We start from the raw sequence: 15,908 nt of genomic DNA, 5'->3' as shown, positions 1-15,908 counted from the left end.
TAAAAATATATGTTTATAAAAAATAAAAAATTAAGATTAAAAAAAATTAAAAAATGAAGGCATGAAGGTACTGTTGAAGTATAATACTGTGTTTTGAAATTAAAAAAAAAATAGTGGAAAAAAAAATTTTCATTGACTAAAAGAAATAAATGCATGAATACAAAAAAAAAAAAAAAAGAAAAGAAAAATAAAGCCAAAGTTGGTGGCATCACAATTCCGGACTTCAAGCTCTATTACAAAAGCTGTCATCATCAAGACAGTATGGTACTGGCACAAAAACAAACACATAGATCAACGGAACAGAATAGAGAGCCCAGAAATAGATCCTCAACTCTATGGTCAACTAATCTTCGACAAAGCAGGAAAGAATGTCCAGTGGAAAAAAGACAGCCTCTTCAATAAATGGTGCTGGGAAAATTGGACCGCCACATGCAGAAAAAAGAAATTGGACCATTTCCTTACACCACACACGAAAATAGACTCAAAATGAATGAAGGACCTCAATGTGTGAATTAATCCATCAAAATCCTTGAGGAGAACACAGGCAGCAGCCTCTTCGACCTCAGCCGCAGCAACATCTTCCTAGGAACATTGCCAAAGGCAAGAGAAGCAAGGGCAAAAATGAACTATTGGGATTTCATCAAGATCAAAAGCTTTTGCACAGCAAAGGAAACAGTTAAATTTTCTAATTTTTTAAAATGAGAATGTATTTCTTTTATAGACCCAAAGAAAAGAATTTTGTTTTTTAAGAGAGAGAGAAAGAGAGAGTACACATGTGCAAGAGCAGGTGGGGAGGGGCAGAGGGCGAGGGATACAGAGAATCCCAAGCAGGCTCCACACTCATCACAAAGCCCAACACGGGGCTTGATTTCATGATCTGAGCCTAAATTGAGAGTTGGACTCTTAATGAACTGAGCCATCCAGGTGCCCTGAAAAAGAGCTTTTTAAGGCAAAGATAAAAATCCTTTTAATATTGAAGTCATCATAGGTTTGTTTCATCCAAATTAATCTTCACTGAGATGTCCTCTAGTACAGACAAAATTGCTATATATTAAAAACTTTATAACTTTAATAGTAGAGTATTTGATTTACTACAGCAAAAATGTGTATTTACAAAATAAACATTTTTTTGGCCTTTAGTCCTTAGACTTGTAGTTCACAAATAATTTATGGATGTTTGTCACTATCTTTACTGTAATAATATGTCGTTCCCTATAAATTTCACATTCACGATGCAATGGTAGTAAGGGTACAGAAGATCTCTGGATGTGTTTCTTAGAAAACTCACATTAATAACAATACTACAGATCTTCCCTAACCTCCCCTATTTGGTGTTTCCTGTATAAGAGCACATCTATTCTGAAAACAAAACTGATCTGCAGAGACCTTGTAATTTATCTTTTTCCATGATTACAATTTCTGATTTAACCAGCAGCAGTTCAAATTGCACTGTGATCCAAATGATCAATAGCCGTGCATGACCCATTAGATGTGCGAATATTAAATTGTTTTTGGATAAGGGCTGTCCAAATGAAAAGCATATAATTACCATCTATTAACATATATTGAAGCCAATAACACAAAAATGCAAAATGTGTAACATACGACCTATCAGAATTCCAGTGACTATGATGTTAAGGTTAGATCTTATATTTTAGATACGGATTAGTGTCAAATTATGATTTATGTCTTCACACATTCATTATTAATAAGATTGACCTTAGGCTACACAATGGATAAATTTGTAAATAAAATATATTTAATTTCAGATTCCATCCTTTTTTGTATGTGTGTGCTTAACATAAAAGTTTTACTACCTATTATAGGAAGTAGCCATAGTTAGTGAGTAAAAGGATAATTAAATTAATTTGATAAGAAAATATTGCCAAATACCTAGTTTACTTTTCATGTTTTCCCTGCAAATAAAAAGCTTATACAGTTGTAGAAGCATAAAATTACATAAAGAGTAGATCTTATAGAAAAATGAGTCCAATCTTCTATCCTATGTCAGAGAGAATAGCAATAAAGTTCTCCAAATATTCCATTGTAACTCCTTCCAATATTTAACAATGCAGTCTTTGGAAATTTTTCTTCATGAAGACCTTAAATACCTAATGTTCTAAGTTAAACCTAGAGAAGTAATATTTTAAGTCATATTTCTCAGTTCTCTCTTGTGGCTTTGTGATTGCATCCAGGATAGTGGTATATAAGATAATGTAATCTACTTCCAGATCTGTCCTTCAAAACATCTAATGGATCCTCGAGGATCCTCAAGGCATTCCATTGCTGTGGTGAGAGCACATGGTCCAAAGGCTGTAGCTGTAGGATGCAAGACCCAGCTACACGGACTTTACATGAGCCAAAAATAAATTTTTATTACAGTAACCTCTGAAGTTTCTGGGTGTGCCTATGACTGTATCAGAGCCTGGCCTATTCAGGTTCATTTCGGTATGAGCATAATGAGAAAATTTTTCCAACAGTCACTCCCATGTCCATCCTCTCCTGACCCAGGCTCTTCTTTTCACTCAACAGTGCTGTAATCAGGGTCAGCATCCTGTCCTCCTGTTCCTTAGATTTCTTTTTCACTCTCCACACTTACAGATTTAGCCCCTAGTCCTTCCTCATTTGTATTTGTATCATTCTGTTTTCTCAGTTTTTTTCTAAATTTTAATTCTCAAACCCATGATCTCTCTTGCTCCAAAAGTTGGTTCGAGCAAGCTGCTCTTTACATGTCTGTGCATCTTTGCATGAAGGGGATAATTCCCTCTTCCCACCATGCTCTGGAGATATGGAAGCCATATTGTGGGAGATATATGTGTCCGTTTTACCCTGGGTGGGACCAGAGGGGCACAGAAGTCAAGCCTCCTGCTTCAATAGATCTGTCTTGTTGGAAAAGAGTATGAAGCTCTCTTTTCTAGTCTTCTTGGGACAGGGCTAAGGCTCTTATCTAAAATCACTGCCTTTGCTTCTTCTATGACTGTTTTATTTGTGAAGGTGTTTCCAACAAAGCTTAATAACAATACAGGGCAACTGGGGCACCTCATGGCTCAGTAGGTTAGTGTCTGCCTTTGGTTCAGGTCATGATCTCAGGTCCTGGGATCTGAGACCCACATCACATCAGGGATCCCTGCTCAGTGGGGAGTCTGCTTCTCCCTCTGCTCCTTCCTCTGCTCCTCACCCCCACTCCTGCTTCCTCTCTCATTACTTTCTCTCTCTCAAATAAATAAATAAAATCTTTAAAAGAAATATAGGAAAATCTAAATAACTTCTACCTTCTAGTCCCAGTTTTAGTGCTTTAACCTTCTGAGTGAGTGCTTGAAGAGATTTCCCCATTTTCTTTGCATCAGGGCTCCTCTCACTAACCTTTCTCTAAGTGATCATTTGATGAGATTTCCTCTACTTTCTCTGAATTAAGAATACACTTTTTTTTCCCCTATCTTTTTACACAGGAACCATTTCAACGAATTCCTATCTTCAACAAACCTGCCATGTAGAACTAGTCTTTCAAGCAATATGAAGATTAGCCTGACCTTTCTTACATCAATTAATCAATATGGTTACACCACAGATTTACCTTTTAACCTTGGTGTTTCCACAGTGCAATATTAAAGCATGATTTGTGAGACTGCTCCATTTTATATATGGTTAAGAACAACACTCTGTCTGTGAGCTCTGATAAAGTATCAGAGCATAACACAACACAGGAGGGAAAGGAGGCTTTTATTGTCTTCATCAAAAACAACTCTGTAAATCTAAGATTGGAGCAGCAATACTGGCCGGCTGACTGAAATTAACTGCTGGGCTCTGTTTGCAGATTCACGCTGCTGGAACAGCCATTGCTTGGGAATGCTCTGAAGGACTGAATCATTTGATCTAAATTTCAGATAGGAATATGTCATCTGTTGCCACTGTCAACACCCTCTTCCTCAGTGTTGAAGCTTATCCCCAAGACAAACAAGAAAGGTTTGCTCTACTTATCCTGAACCCCCAATTGCCACTTTTCTTTCTGCCTTAATCTGTTTCATAGATGAAAAATTTAGAGGAGGCAAAAATGTTGACAGATCTCCAAATATTGGTCAAGTTCCTTCACTGAATAAATACTACCATTATGTTCTTTGCAGGGTCTTTATAGAAAGATTTCTCCACCAAACCACGATGTGTTTAGCTGTCTGAATTATAGAATCTATTTTTGAACATGTCACCCAGCTCTAATGCTTTACAAATGAGGAAACTGAGCCCCAGAAAATGACAGGTTCAGACCCACGATTCACAGAGACTTAGTGGTAGACTTACCTTAGATACTAGTGCAGTTTCTTTCCCAAATGCCTAGCTAACACATTAGTTCTTAAGGATACATTTAATTATGTGATGATATCTATAAACTTACCACTTTCTCAGAAGCCAACAAAACTTCACGTTGAGTCTGTACATTTTCTTGGGGTTTACTTGGCAGTGCTCCATTGTCACCAGGTCATCTGGAAGTACCATCCTGAGTCAAAAGAAAATTCAAATTACAGCTCTGCCACTTACTAGTTGTATGACTTCTGTTTTACCACTATCTTAAAAAAATAAAATAGCCACCTCCTGGGGCTGTTTGGGAGACTGAAAAATTAATTCATACAAAAGCACTTAAAACAGTATTTGGCACGTAATAAGTACAATACAAACGTTAGCTCTTATTATTTTCCCCTTTCTTAGATTCTTCAGTGAATCTGGTGCATCACTGAAAATTTATGTTATTTTTTTTCCTTCATAACTCCTAAGTGTTTTATAATTCTTGATTCTTTTACAGTGAACATATTGTACGGTTCCTCAAGTTCATTTTGAACATTCACATTGGCATTTGGTAGAGGTGTCTTTTTTATGAATTAAAAACAAGGACAAATCATCAACATCTGTCATTGCACTCATATTCTGCTTCTTTTTGGGTAATTCACAAACACTTTAGCAACCTTGTTCCCAGGACATGATGCCAGAGGTTGTTGAATGAATTTCACTTTACAGTCAACCTTTACAAGATTCAAAGCACCACAGAATGTAAGATCAAGTTCCCTATGATCAGTACACAAAATGAACTTTATTATGGATTCTGTGATGTTCCAATGGTAATTTAATCATTCAGCTTCCTTTTAATAACAGAGAAGTACCCTTCTCTGGAACCTGGTTTGACCGATCATTAAAATGTGTCTGGTTTAGTCAAGGAACACTCTTAGATAATGTGAAATCCCAAGCTCTAATCACAGATTTGAGTTGACTATTTTGCTTTTCTTGCATTTAGCTAAATGAAACTTCTTACTTTAAGGAAGTCTTTTTCAACAGTATGTGCCACTACTTAATAAATAAAGGGCTGTTGATTCAAATATAAATTCATTTTTGATATGGAATTTGAAATTACATGACAGTTTAAATAATACAGAATAAGGGTAAAATTAAATGGAAAATCATGTGGAGCCAAACATAGTTTAGACTTGCTCAGTTTCCAAACTGAGGATGATTGTTTAAGGAATTAGCAGAACCTAAAGACATTATCTTCTTAGTGATGCCTGGATGCCATTATTTTTCAGCAACTAGTGAGATGTGTATGAGTGTTTGTGTATGTGCATGTGTGTGTATAAATGGTGCATCACAGACACTGAGGTATAATCATTTTGCAAACTGGTCTAGAGTATATGAAAGACAATACTAAACCAGTCCTTTTCTTTATAGGAAAATATGATATGAATTTTGAATGACACAAAGCAATAACTGTATATTGTTTAGGGATTTTGTTTTTGTTTTGGCTACTCTGGCATTAACCACAGAGGGAGAAAGACTGAATGAGGCTGAAGTCTAAGCCAGACACAAAAGTTAGTTGCTGCCAAGACTTCACTGCCATAATCTTTTTCTTTCCTCTGTTTTAAGAATCTACCTAGATTCTACCTCTACCTAGAGGACTGTTTTTCATTCCCAGTTAGGACTAGGTTGACTTAGCAGATGAGTTCTGAAAACAATGAACATGAAGTTTGAAAATAAAATTCAAGGATTTTCTTAATAAGGTTATATACTGTTAATCTATGATTTTCTGCCAAGTAGTGTCTCAAATGCCTCTTTGGAGATTTACTTTATTTCAGAAGAATGGAGAATATAAATATTTAAGTATGTGGAGACATTGTCATTGACCTAAGGGGAAGTTTACATTCTGTTTAGATAGTAGTCTTAGAAATGTTATTATTTTATAGAATGGGTAGACACAGGAATGCAAAGAAAAGCAATAAAGTCACTTTTTTTTGGTCTAATGGAGCTCTCAAAGATTAAAAGGCATGATAACCATTAGTGTAGGAGTGTGGAAACGGACATTTTCATACACTGCTGAAGGGAGTGAAAATTGCTCCTTTCCTTAAGGGAGGGAATTTGGTATTATATATTAAGAAACACAGAAGTGTATAAACACCAGCTCAAATGTTTTACTCCTAAGGAATTATCCTAAGGATGTAATTGGCCAAGCACACAAAGGTATATATGCAAAAGTCTATAGTTCATAAAAGTAAAAAATCAGAAACAATATCTAATAAAGGTTATTTTAATCAGCTACCTATGTAGCTGATAGAAATGATTATGTAGACATACATTAACCAATTTGGAAAGATATTTTTGAGTGATAATTAATTAAAAATAGCATATTATACCCAGGGGTACAGGTCTGTGAATTGCCAGGTTTACACACTTCACACCCCTGGGGATAAAAATAATATGTTTATAAAAAATAAAAAATGAAAAAAAATAGCATATTATAAACCAAACTGTGATATAATACTGCTATCAGAGGAAAAAGTAATATACAGAAAGCAATGAATTGAAGATACGAACCAAAATGTTATTTGTGATTGTATTTGAATATTAAGCATTCAGGAAATTTACATTTATTTCTACTTCCTGTATTTTATAATTATTATCTATTACTTAAGTATACTTTTTTTAAAAAAAATTAAAAACAGGATATATTTTTGAAGGGAATTGATGGTATTTGGAGATAGAATGACGTCATCACATTTACTTCAATTTACTGAAATGAAAATATTATTTCATTCCATTTGTATGCTCTTATTATGAACTTTTTAAAACAAAGGCTTTACCTTGAAGAGAGTGGAACTGCGAGGAGGAGGAAAGGGGGGTGGAGAGAAGAGAGAGGGAGGGAATGATTCCATTTAATGTAAGAGGGCTTTGCAGGCTTGGAACTGTCACATCTACATTGAACTCCTGGCTATTACTCTCAGGTTTGTTTAAACTTGTTAAGAATCACTTTTATTCCCTTACGTTTCAAGATTTTTATCTGTAAATTGAAAGTCTTAGTATTGGTCACAGGATTGTTAGGAAGATGAAGTAAGAGACGTAAGTTAAAGTTGCCCTGCTTATAGAAGATATGCAATAAATGCCTGCAGTGGGCTGGTAACATGCAGTAGACGTAGAACTACACACGTTACATGATCACATTTGATTGTCACAATGCATTTCTCATGATCACAATTATCACACAGCATTTTATCTCCATTTTTCAGATGAGGAAATAGATTTGTAGAGAATTTAAGTAACTTGCTCAAAGCCAGAGGACTGGAAAGAGATGGTGGGGACTGCCATGAAACTGCCCAAAATGGATGCTCCATATTAAATAGTGACCACCTAACTCTCTGTTCCTCCAACTCTCCCTCTTTCCCTTCCCTCCAGAAAAGAGAAGAGCAGGTCACTTAAACTCAAATTGTTTCCTGAAAAATGTTGAGCAGTTTAAACTCTTCATAAAACTCATTCCACTCTATAAACTAGCCTTGAAAACATTCAGGTTCAGAGGAAAGATGGCTGAAAGACAACATATGCTACATCCTATACATTCTTACAGAAACTTTCCTTTCTGAAATAAGTATTTTCCTGTATTATTTTTCATTGCAAATTTAATCTTATCCTTATACCTGCATACCTACTCTATTTCTCTGCAAATATTTTCTACCACCACCCAAAAGGATAGCTTTCTGGTTTTTCTTGTGTTGTTTTCTTTTTCAACTCAACCTCTACTATATTACAATAGAATACTTTTTATCTCAAATCCACTTAGAAATAATGATGCTTTGAGGATACAGAAATCTCAACTCCAAAATAACGTGATTTAAAGTAATAGACTTGAGGGGAACCTAAGTGGCTCAGTCAGTTAAGCGTCTGCCTTCAGCTCAGGTCATGATTTCAGGGTCTCCCTCTCCCTCTGCCACTTCCTCTGCCCACCCCAATAAATAAATAAGATCTTTAAAAAATAAAATAACAGACTTGATTCAGGCTGAAAATATTCTGTATGTAGTGCATCAATTTTTTGTTTCATTATAAATGGTATGTAAATATATATAAGCACAGTTACAATTCAGTGCTTCAAAGGGGTTTTTATACATCAGACAAATGACCAAGAATAATCACAACCAGGATATACCATGAAATATGATGTGATACTACTGTTGTTAGTATATTCAGATGAAAGCCACTGTATGGAATTTTTAAGAATTCGTTACATCTACACAGTGCCATCAAACAGTTCTCCCCAGCTACAAAAGTCACCATCACATGAACCACAGAAGTGCGTGTAGTTAGAAAGAAGGTCGATTAAAAACCTTTTAAGACACTATGCATTAGATGTTTCTGATATTTAAGCTTCTGGACAAACACATTCTCTTCTCTTTGTTACTCTACTTACACTCTTCATGCCATCTATAAATCCCATACTATAATCCCTTACAATTTCTGCATGTCAACATTATACTCATCCTCTTTACACATGGCATTTCTTTTTTTTATTATTATTATTTTATTTATTTGACATAGAGAGAGAAATCACAAGTAGGCAGAGAGGCAAGCAGAGTGAGGGGAGAAAGCAGGTTCCCCGCAGAGCAGAGAGCCCGACGCGGGGCTCGATCCCAGGACCCTGGGATCATGACCTGAGCAGAAGGCAGAGGCTTTAACCCACTGAGCCACCCAGGCGCCCCTACACATGGCATTTCTTTCACGGAATACTACTGGTGTCTTATTGCCTCGTGAACCAGATTTCTTCCTCCTCCTCTGCCCTACAGCATAGTAGCCTTTATCTCTCATGTCATTTGTCATATTCTATTTTCCCTACAGGTCTACCACCCCTAGCTACAAATTTGGGGACTTTAGAAAAGTAGTACCATAGCATCAACTACACAACACATCCAACGGTGAGCAGTGAGGTGCTCAGTAGTTGAAAATGACCACATTAATAACACGATCTTCGTAATTGTACCCTTAGAAGGCTATGTTTTCACCTGATAAAAGGAAGGAATCTATACACAAATAATCAAAGAGAAAAGCTGTCTTTATCCCCAAAATCTCCTGTGTGAAGAAAGAAGGTTTCTTCAGAGAAATTTCAATGTGCTCAGAGGGCTGGTATCTGGAGTCAGTCATTTCTTCCAAACTAATCACTTGAGAAGAGACTGTCTAAGTGGAGAATCAGGGGGCTATGAAATCCCTTAGATCATACAATTTCATACAACAAAATAAACATGAAGCAAAGAGCTCTGTAAGTACCTAGACTAAGTCTTGCAACAACTGACAAATCACTAATAACAGATCTTTTGTTCCTTTTGCAAGCGGTCAAAAATAATGAATAATAGAATGCTATGCCAAGTCATTTAAAAGGAGAAAATGATGCTTGAAAAGGTCCCTGATGAGATTTGGCTTTTTCCTAAGAGACTCTAGATGGCATTCTGCTGCAGCATTTTAAAAACCACTTTCCAAAATTGGGCACCTTCATTACCATGCATTACATTTGCACTCTCCACTTAGGCTGCTTTGAAAAAGAACAGCACCCCAGTTGTGTTTTTTACATTAAATGTGCCTTCTCTCACATTTGATCTCTCCTTTTGTGACAGTCATTTCATTTCATAGCAACTTCATTTCTTTGTCTCTATTTTACTGAATGTGTAGTTTTCAGATTATGCAGAGACCGCCAATTTGGGTGTTGTGGATAGAGAGAACTGAGAGCTGACTACAGGGCCCAGCTTCACTCACCCCTTCGAGCACTCCAAAGTAAATAAATAAGTGCAGGGGCTCTGAATTGGGTCATTTCCACCCAGGGCAAAAGAGACACTGGAAAGGAAAAAGCCTACTGTTTTTTTCTTTACATTCTGGTTCTTCTCTTTTCTTTCTTTCTTTCTTTTTCTTTTTTTCAATTGAGTTAGATTATGTTGCAGACAGTAGATTAATTTTGCCAGGACTAAAGAGGTCATTCTATTAGCCCTTGGATATAATGTGACCACTACACAGGATATCACAGTGCCTAAGAGTCAACTTCAGAGGTCTGGAACAAGACAGGAATTGCTACATAAACACTGTACTCCAAAAAGACATAATTATGACTGAAACATCCAATTTGTTGTAATGTGGGGCTACCTTAGGTTTTCAAACTCCTCTATAACAAGTTTTATCTTGGACCACAAAACATCCTAGGACTATTTCATAGGCTCATCTCAAGGTTTCTTCAGAGAAATTTGAAGAATTTGCTTGAAATCTCAAGCAAGATTTCATAGAAGAAAGGGGAAAATACATCCGGAAGTATTGTGTATATTTAAATCCATTCAAATGTGTTATATTAACGTATTAAATATAAACATCCGATGTACTACATAATGTACTATAATACTTTATAATCATAATAAATAAATGATATAAATATATTTAGTAACTAATATGGATACAAACAATTGGGGTTGTGCTAGTATGTAAATACCAGAAGTTATTATTTATACCATAACTCATTCTTGAATATGAACTATGGTGGCATTACTCACCTACCTATGTCACCTAGTAACAAAACTCCAACAACATAAAAAAAAATCACAAAAAAACCAAACTGGGATTATTAATATATGTGGACAATTCATCTATTTGTGTTAGCTGCTCTGAGGGAGTTGCTATGTCCTATAACATAACACAGCAGTTGATTCATGATTAATCAAGGAAAGTGTAAATTACCCACTTTATATAAACACAACTAAGAAGTCAAAAGAATGTCTAATACAACTTATAACCATTTCTATGAAATTATTAAAGCAAAACACAGCAAGGGGCCAATTTCACCTGGAAAATCCATTAATGTAGAACAGCTCATTCTTCAATGATGTGTCACCATACTTATGTTATTTCACATATTTAAGATAAGTCAGGGGAATTCTGAGAGGCTAAGGGAAATGGTTAGTCTAAGAGATTCCTGAGAAGAAATGAGGTTTCAGGTTTTCAAATTAGGAAAGTAAAATCCTAAGAGTCCCCTTGAGGTAGATGTGAAGAGGGCACTTGGGTGTCATTCACAGAGCCTCTGAACTGCTGGAGTCAACCAGATCTTCTCTCAGGGAGACAGGCACCTGGGAGAGCTGTGATGCATGAGCCCTTCTCCTCTAGTCAGGAACTGGAGGCAGGTGATTCCCCTCATAACCCAAACACAGCTGACTGTTCCTCATCAGTGCCCACAGAGCTCCAGGCATCCATCATCACTACCGTAGAGAACCAAACCAGAGGAATGAGTGGGAAGAAAACGAGAGGCCCTGAGACGATGTCCTACTTTCTCCACTAGTTACTGCAGGAAAGGCAATTCCATAGTGAATTCACTAATTCATCAAGGTGTTAGAAAATGGATCTCATACTAATCCCAAGTTGGAAGGGGAAAAAGATAGGAATTAACAAATATCTATCAAGTGTAAAGTATATACTATAATAACATTTACAATAATGATTTTGACTGTTCCCAGATACTTTACATGGTTCTTTAAACCCATCATCTAATTTAAACTTTAAAATAACCCTACAAGGTGGGTATTATTGCATTTACTTTACATATAAGAAAACCGAAACTTCAAAGGTTAAGAATTCTTGCTTAAGATCACAAAGTTAGAAATCTGGAAAACTGGGATTCAAACTAGTTCTATCTGATGGCAGTAAACAGTAATGGTGAGATTACTCATAAATGTATAAAGGGTAAGGTGGAGATGTGAGTCTCTTGTTTTGGGGTTTCTGTGTTGCTCTCTTTCTTCAACACTTCAGCCAGTATACTACCTCTGCTTTCTACATCACATGCCCAGGAGTCTGAGAATTTTAGAATGAGAAGGACTCCTTTGAGTTTTGACCCTTTGAGGGGATCACAGGCCCCACTGAGAATCAAATGAGTACTATGGTCCTTTGCCCCAGAAAAAATAAGTACATCAAACCTTGTTACTCACTGTAGTTGTGTTCTATAAAGTCCCCAATGAAACTGAACTAGTGAATACTGAACCATTATGCCTAGGGGGAATACAAGGTAGGTTCCCTTGAATCTCCCTAGACACAACATTTTCAACAACCAATCAATACATAGCTTCGTTTTATGTATGTTTGCGTTTAAGGAAACCACATTTAAATACATGTAGTTGGTTCGTTAACATTGAACCTACAACCAAAATGACACTTGTCTAACTAACACATATATTTTCTCTGTAAGGTGCATCACAGCCTTCTTATGCTTAGGACTAGACAACACTTTAGCACTATGCTTGGTGGGCATTTCAAACAGCACAATCACCAATAAAAAACACACACACAAAATGTGAAAAATGTGGCACCATACTGACTGTGCCCCTGTTTACAGTATGAGAGTTCAAACAAGACAGCAGAGCATCACCTAGATGGACCTCAGATGGGCGTCTGTGTTGGGCAACTGAGAATTTTTCATTGCTTTCCGCATGTCTGTGACTGACTACAGAAGCACTGCAAATACTGATTTGGGGCTTACAAAAACTTTTACTAAGTAGGCAAATTCGCCCATACAGAACCCATGGAAGGTAAGCACTGAACGTGTGCATGTAAGGTTTCCATTAAGTCCATAAGCTATACAGACTGTAACAGATCCACCCATCATCCCTTACAGTACCTGTTACAGATCAACTCACTTTGCACATAGGTTCCTGAATATTGGGAGAACACTGGAGCATAAAAATGAACTATAGTTTTAAATAATAAAGAAAGTGCTAACAAGATTCCTAAAACAAATGACCCATACATATTAGTAAAACTAATTCCTTTTAATTAAACAAATACATTAAACTTCACCATCATTTGAAAGTTCAGGGAATATATGAGGTTTGCTAGCTACTACATTAACTCTTTAAAATCACCAGTGTTACCTTCAGTTAATTTCTGTTCTATGCTTTAAAAGATACTTGTGTGCTTAAAATAATCTTACTTAGAGACACTGAGCTAGATTCTGATTAATTGTTAATTTTGGTTATAGGAGAAAGCAGAAATAACTGAATGGCTTTAATTGTGGTCTCCCAAACAATGCATTATTATACCAGTCAGCTGCACTCTCAACTAGAACAAGTTTGCCATTGTAAGTTCTAGAAACCTGCTCATGAACACATACTGACAAAAGACAATGTAGAATGCAAAGATGAAATCACTCACCTAAGGGGTCTTTAATCTCAGCAGATATAGGCAAAAAGTAAAAGTAAGTGCAGACCTGGGCAAAAAGGAAAAATGAAAACAAAAACGAAAACAAAACAGAAAACAAACCCCAAAACAATAATTTCTCAAGGGCCACATTTTTTTCCCTTTATTTTTTTTTTTCTTTCTGGCCCATTCCTCAGGCCAAGTCGTCAAGCGTTCAAATTCAAATGCATGCATGTCCATATGCGCACACACACACGTGCACACACACACACACACACACACACAATCATACAGCACTGGGGAGCTCTCTGTCACAAATTTTACCTTCTGAAATCTCACCTATCATTGAGTCTTAGCTGCCTCTACAAAGTCTCTTTTATGACTTAGCAATGCATAATTTCTCCCTACTCTGTCCATTTTAATCTCTACATAATTGACCTTACTGTAAATATTTTTGGCTTGCCTCAAACTCAATGCAAAGTGGCAAAACCAAGGAGGACAAGGAAAAAGCCTCATATATCCTGATATGTCAGAGGCCCAATATATCTCACCGCTGTATCTTAACTCTTAGCATAATGCCAATCATGAACAAAGTAGTCAATAAAGATCTTTTAGATGAATGGATGAGCAAATGAACAAGAATGTATCAAATGCATAGTTCAATTATGCAGAAGACATCAACATGGCCAATTATACAGACCAAAAGTTCCAGCCTGGTATAATATGGCTGCAGAACATTTACAGCATCCTACACCTTATGTTTATAATCAAATTTCAATTGATATGAACCTGAATTCACTCACTCAACAAATATTGAATCAATATTTACTGAATACCTGATCTGGGCAAGGCTCTGTGCTAAGAATCAGAATATAGCAGTAAACAGAACAGGTATCAGGGCCCTTCTTAAAATGTAGAGATGAACATGAAAATAGGCTTCATTCAATGAATGGCAATGAATTCAAAGCCATGTTCTTTGGACTCTTCAATAAACATTTTGATAAAAGAACTAGAAAATAAGTATCATGAAATAGAGTTATTTCACACTGGCTTTCTCACAATTCTTATCTGTAAGACACTGTGTAATATAGTACATGCCGGAAGGGAAGTGAGAACACTCCACCTGAGAAGTCTTCTGTGCCATTCTTTCAGCCTGAGCACTGTTTATCTTGAAAACTTACTGCACCTGGCCTTGCTCCAAGGCAAGCAATCCAATGATTCATTGAGATTTCACTCTTTGGGGATCAGTTTTAAGCAGCAATGGCAAACAGGCTATCCCAATAAAAACATGTCTTAAGGAAAGAAAATTCCATATATTTCTCTTAATAGACAGAAGTCTCATAAATTTTGGAGTTAAGAAATTCCTCTATTCAAGTGGCACTGTCCACATTTCTTATAAACATAGTGTCTGAGATGGAAAATGCAGACCTGCTCTTTAAAACTAAGAAATTATCCACATCTACACTTAGATTTATGTTTAAAATATAATTTTGGAGTGAACACAGAAAAAGAACATTAATATTCCCATATTGAAGGAGACTGAGATAAATCAGAACAAATGATGATTCTAGTTTTACTAGTCTTCACTGAGAATTTTCACAGTCCTTCTCTGTCCTTATATCCTTCCCATGCAAACTGAATTAATTTCGTAAAGTATTTGGTAAGACCCAAATGAGGGGGCTGCCATAATCCAGTCTTCAAAATATTAACAAACTAAATAGATTTAAATCTCTCTATAGCAAGATAAAACATATAAAATATAAGACATAGACCTTCTTATAGTAAAGAAAAATTATTCTGTATTATAAATCACTCTAAATAAAAATACCAGTCTAAACAATTCTGTTTTATAGCAAAATGTTACCCCAACTTCTCTTATAAAAAAAAAAAAAAACAAAATAAACAAAGTCCTCTTAGATAAGGGACAGTATATAGCAACATTTTTTTAAAGTTTGATTCCCTTATGTGAATAAAAATATACTTTTCCTCAACTGATAGAATTATATTTTAAGATTAAATTCTGTGGCATCCTTTATATTCTAAAACTGAGTAAAAACATATATAAAATACAAATGTGTTGATTACTTATGTATTGTATATAAAATATAATCTATTTATATATTAAAGATTGATACTTTCATTTAATCACTTGAGTCTGTGAATTACAAATGTATTTAGTTCAGAGAGTTATTTAGGGATAAATGTCAGTCTATTTTCATTCATTTTGATAATGCATATTCTGCTTATACTGATAGTATGTATAATGTCATAACTACATATATGTTACATACTTAAAGAAAATATTAGGAAAGATCATGTTATTTGACTAAGAGAAGAGAAAGGTATAAGTATCACTGATCAACTTTCAAGAACTCAAAGTATTACTACAAAATATTACTACAAAACCATGATTCCCATGCTTAAGTATAAAACATCCAACTTATCTCAAACACTGTTCTAAT

At 35.6% G+C, this 15,908-nt stretch overlaps 1 long non-coding RNA gene across 3 annotated transcripts in view; it reads right to left on the bottom strand.

The window, feature by feature from the left end:
- Window positions 1-15,908, bottom strand: part of LOC132013738 (uncharacterized) — a 148,511-nt gene that overhangs the window by 69,545 nt on the left and 63,058 nt on the right. For all 3 annotated transcript variants that reach the window (XR_009403090.1, XR_009403089.1, XR_009403088.1), the window contains exon 3: window positions 4,388-4,489. This is a non-coding gene — a long non-coding RNA (uncharacterized LOC132013738). The remainder of the gene's footprint in view (window positions 1-4,387; window positions 4,490-15,908) is intronic.

Source organism: Mustela nigripes, chromosome 3 (genome assembly GCF_022355385.1).
Source record: "Mustela nigripes isolate SB6536 chromosome 3, MUSNIG.SB6536, whole genome shotgun sequence".
Lineage (NCBI taxonomy): Eukaryota > Metazoa > Chordata > Mammalia > Carnivora > Mustelidae > Mustela > Mustela nigripes.
This window is presented reverse-complemented; position numbering and strand designations above follow the sequence as displayed.